Below are 4,882 nucleotides of genomic sequence, written 5' to 3'. Positions count from 1 at the left end.
ACGTCGTCGGTCAGCCAGTTTACCCCTTGGCGGTTTCACGCGCTTTGCACCCTCTCTTCGGGTTTTCTTTTCAATTTTTCCCACATTTACTTGTTCGCTTTGGGGACTCGGCGGGGTATTTTCCCTTAGGTGGATTTTTACCACCCGCTTCGGGCTGCACTCGCAAGAAACCCGACTCCGGGGTCGAGGTCGGCGGAAGGGACGCCGCGGAAAGGGCCTGGCACCCGCTCTGGGCAAGCCCGTCGAGAAGACTCGCGCGGCGCTCCCGACCCCGCTCGACACGACCCGAACGCTACAGCTCCCCGCGGGCACGGGCCCAGGGGTTTCAGCGTTGGGCTCTTCCGCTTCACTCGCCGTTACTGGGGGAGCCCCGTTGGTTTCTTTTCCCCCGGCTTACTGAAATGCTTTTAGTTCGGCGGGTACCCTCGTCCGATATGAGGTCGGCAGATCGCCCATCCGTCGGGTTCGCCGCGCGTCGTTATACTTACTTCCCGCAATACCCCACGAACCCCTCCTCGCTTTGTCATCGAGCGGGCCCGAGGATTGAGGAAGAAGCAGCCGGATCGCGTGCGTGCTTCCCCGTCTTCGGTGCGCGTCTTATTCGTCGTCCCCGCCCATACCAGAGGCGGGTGGGGAGGGAGGGTCTCCCGGGTCAGACGGGAGCCTCGATCTACGGCGCCAGTCGGGACGAGACCGACCGGTACGGACGTCGCCCCGCTCAGTCCCCCCGAGAAGACCGGTTGCGGCGACGTCGTGGGGCCGACCCTCATACGGACGTGGCCGGTGACTTACGCCCACGGCCGCAATTTGCGTTCAAGACGTCGATGTTCAATGAGGCAGCTGCAGTTCAACGACTCAATACGGCTGGCGCGCATCTTCATCGACGCGCGACCCGAGTGATCCACCGCCAAAGGTTGTATTTATTTTCTCTCGCTTAAGGGCCAAACGACGACAAAGGGTGGGGGGGGCAAGCGTTGCGCGCGCCGGTTACTCGCGGCGCAACGCCGCCGCCGCGTTTATCGGCCTGGACCGCTCCCCGGCCAGGGAGCAGCCACGGCCTCACGGACATGTGTTTTTTAACCCTTCACCGTCGGGGGGGTGGGGGCAAAACGAAATCGGACGTGATCCTACCGAAGGTTCACCTACGGTAACCTTGTTACGACTTTTACCCTCTCGGGGCAGCGCAGTTCGGGCGACATCGCGACGACTGCGATTTCAGGAGCGAAGCTCCGTCTCGCCGGCCACTCGGGGGCCCTGGGCTGCGCCGTCCACCGAAGGTAGCGACGGGCGGTGTGTACAAAGGGCAGGGACGTAGTCGGCACGGGATGCTGACCCGTGACTACGTGGCAATCCGAGTTCACGGCCCAACTCGCAGGAAGACCGACCCCGGACATGAAGACCCTACGCTCACGGTCTACACCGCGCCGGCTGGCGCCCCCCACTGTAGCACACGTGCAGCCCAGGACGTCTAAGGGCATCACAGACTGTTATGGCTCATCTCGTACGCACTGTCGAGGTCAATCCCTGCAGGACGCGGCCTGCGCGACGGGGTCCGGGCACCGCTCTCCCTGAGTGGGAAGACAGGAAAAAGCCCGACCGAGAGCCGAAACGCCGACCAACCCGTGAGACGGACCCTCTTGACGCCGTTTGTTAGCCGCCAGGGCAGAGTCTCGCCCGTTATCGGAATAGAACCAGACGGATCGCTCCCCGGGCTAGCAACGGCCCTGCACCACCACCCACGGAATCATGAAAGAGCCCCAGTCTGTCAATCCACGCGGTGTCCGGACTGGTAAGCTTCCCCGTGTTGAGTCAAATTGAGCCGCAGGCTCCACTCTGGTGGTGCCCTTCCGTCAATTCCTTTAAGTTTCAGCCTTGCGACGGTACTCCCCCGGAGCCCAGGCACTCTGATTTCTGGGGCCTCGCGAGGCTTCCCCACAGGGGACGTCCCGCGTAACCGGTCGGCATGGTTTACTGTCGGAACTACCGCGGTACTGATCGCGTTCGTTCCTCCGACTTTCGTTCATGATCAACGAAGGCGCTCTTGGCCGGTGCCTTCGCTTTGTTGTCCCACCGCGATCGTCGGATTCCACCCCTCCCGGGGTAGTACGCCGCCCCCCGGCCGTCTCTATAGACCTCGCCCACCGCCCCCACGGAGAACGGTCCCGTGGTTACAATTGCGGGGCGGTGGCGTCATCACATCGTTCCGAGCAAAGCTGTGCGAGCACGACCTGCTTTGAGACACTCACAATTGATTTAGGGAGAACACCGCCCGTACCTTAGTGTCGGCCCAGATACGCCACGTACCAAGCCGACACGGCTTAAGACGGAAAGAGACTAAACCGGCAGCGACGGGCAAGCGATGCCCGGCGAGATCCGTGCGAGGGTCCGGTTGCGGCACCGGAAGGCACCGCTTGCTCACATCCCCAAAACCACGACGGTGCATAATCGCCGGGGCAACGTCACCCCGCGGTTTGTCGCTGCCTGTCACCTCAGAGATCCAACTACGAGCGTTTTAAACGCAGCAGCAACTACAACATACGCCATCGAGCTGGAATTACCGCGGCTGCTGGCACCAGGCTTGCCTCCGATAGGTCATCAACGGCACGTGTTTGGTCTACGCTCAATCCGACCGCTAGGCTCGCATGCGAGCCCAGCCCCGACATTTATCTTCACTACCTCACCGTGCTGGGAGTGGGTAAGTTGCGCGCCTGCTGCCACCCTTAAGCGTGGTAGCCGTCTCGCAGGCTCTCCTCTCCGGGATCGAACCCTGATCCTCCGTCACCCGTAGCCAACACGGGGGGCTCTTGCCGGGCCGTCTAAATTTGATGGGACCGGCGAGCAAACGGGCACGCGCTAACAGCGGTCGTCACATACCAGAGTTCGCCTCAGCCTGGCGGGCGGCGTTAACCACGCCGCGCCCGGTCAAGATCCAATAAATGCGCCCCTCCCCGCGGAGGTAACCCCCGTTAGGAGGAGGACTCGTGTGCAGTATTAGCTCTGGGATTCCTACAGGTGTCCGGACAAACATCGCCCACCCCGTGTATTATCGCCGATATACTGATGCAGTTCGCGGCTTCCCCTTCTGTGTAGGGTGAGCATAGGCGTGCATGGCTTAACCCTCAAGACAAGCATAAGACTACAGGCAGGATCAACCTGGTAGCGTATCCATTTCCAACCCGGCGCGGACGGACCCGCTGGACAGGAGGCTACGGGCGCCGACGACCGAAGCCCAGACGCCGAGAACTCCCAGCGCTCGACTCCTTCGCGACGGTCCCTTCTCGACTCTACCGCACAAACGTTCACCCCTTCGGCCTTCTCGCTGCTGGGTCGGACTGCTCCGACCGCCCGGACACGCTCGCGCTCACACGACTCTAGCGAAGTAGCGGGAACGCGTTTAACACTCCGCCAAGCGAGTACAGGGCCCTAACGGGAAGGGCCCCGAAGTTCAAAACCGGTCGGCAATGGGGAGGTCCCAGGTGCGATCATAGGTGGTGGGTTTATTTCATTCAAATTCGCTCCGTAGAGGAAATGCGCTCGACCAAAGTTTTTTCCCTCGGCCTCGGAGGGCTTACCGCGGGAGCGTCCCGGCGCTAGAGTCCTTCTCGGCCGTAGCGAGAGCTTCTTACCCAGGACGCCCGTGCGTAAAGCCTCGAATCGACGAGGCGATAAAATCGTATGAATAAAGCTCCCAAACCGGGATTTGAACCCCGGCCCGGTTGGCCGGCCCGTGGGCCAACTCGATCGAGCCCGAGTCGTCGATCGCCGACTCTAGCGAAGTAGCGGGAACGCGTTTAACACTCCGCCAAGCGAGTACAGGGCCCTAACGGGAAGGGCCCCGAAGTTCAAACCGGTCGGCAATGGGGAGGTCCAGGTGCGATCATAGGTGGTGGGTTTATTTCATTCAAATTCGCTCCGTAGAGGAAATGCGCTCGACCAAAGTTTTTTCCCTCGGCCCTCGGAGGGCTTACGCGGGAGCGTCCCGGCGCTAGAGTCCTTCTCGGCCGTAGCGAGAGCTCTTACCCCAGGACGCCCGTGCGGTAAAGCTCGAATCGACGAGGCGATAAAATCGTATGAATAAAGCTCCCAAACCGGGATTTGAACCCCGGCACGGGTGGCCGGCCCGTGGGCCAACTCGATCGAGCCCGAGTCGTCGATCGCCCGACTCTAGCGAAGTAGCGGGAACGCGTTTAACACTCCGCCAAGCGAGTACAGGGCCCTAACGGGAAGGGCCCGAAGTTCAAAACCGGTCGGCAATGGGGAGGTCCCAGGTGCGATCATAGGTGGTGGGTTTATTTCATTCAAATTCGCTCCGTAGAGGAAATGCGCTCGACCAAAGTTTTTTCCCTCGGCCCTCGGAGGGCTTACCGCGGGAGCGTCCCGGCGCTAGAGTCCTTCTCGGCCGTAGCGAGAGCTTCTTACCCAGGGACGCCCGTGCGGTAAAGCCTCGAATCGACGAGGCGATAAAATCGTATGAATAAAGCTCCCAAACGGGATTTGAACCCGGCAGGGTTGGCCGGCCGTGGGCCAACTCGATCGAGCCGAGTCGTCGATCGCCCGACTCTAGCGAAGTAGCGGGAACGCGTTTAACACTCGCAAGCGAGTACAGGGCCCTAACGGGAAGGGCCCCGAAGTTCAAAACGGTCGGCAATGGGGAGGTCCAGGTGCGATCATAGGTGGTGGGTTTATTTCATTCAAATTCGCTCCGTAGAGGAAATGCGCTCGACCAAAGTTTTTTCCCTCGGCCTCGGAGGGCTTACCGCGGGAGCGTCCCGGCGCTAGAGTCTTCTCGGCCGTAGCGAGAGCTTCTTACCCAGGGACGCCCGTGCGGTAAAGCCTCGAATCGACGAGGCGATAAAATCGTATGAATAAAGCTCCCAAACCG

At 61.1% G+C, this 4,882-nt stretch overlaps 2 pseudogenes; both read right to left on the bottom strand.

The window, feature by feature from the left end:
* Positions 1-760: 760 nt before the first annotated feature.
* LOC144961634 (5.8S ribosomal RNA) lies at positions 761-916 on the bottom strand (annotated as a pseudogene).
* A 203-nt stretch (positions 917-1,119) lies between these two features.
* Positions 1,120-3,159, bottom strand: LOC144961635 (small subunit ribosomal RNA; annotated as a pseudogene).
* Between the last annotated feature and the right edge of the window lie 1,723 nt (positions 3,160-4,882).

Source organism: Berghia stephanieae, unplaced genomic scaffold, assembly GCF_034508935.2.
Source record: "Berghia stephanieae isolate SIO BIC M18660-M18661 unplaced genomic scaffold, UCSD_Bste_1.3 scaffold3407, whole genome shotgun sequence".
Lineage (NCBI taxonomy): Eukaryota > Metazoa > Mollusca > Gastropoda > Nudibranchia > Aeolidiidae > Berghia > Berghia stephanieae.
This window is presented reverse-complemented; position numbering and strand designations above follow the sequence as displayed.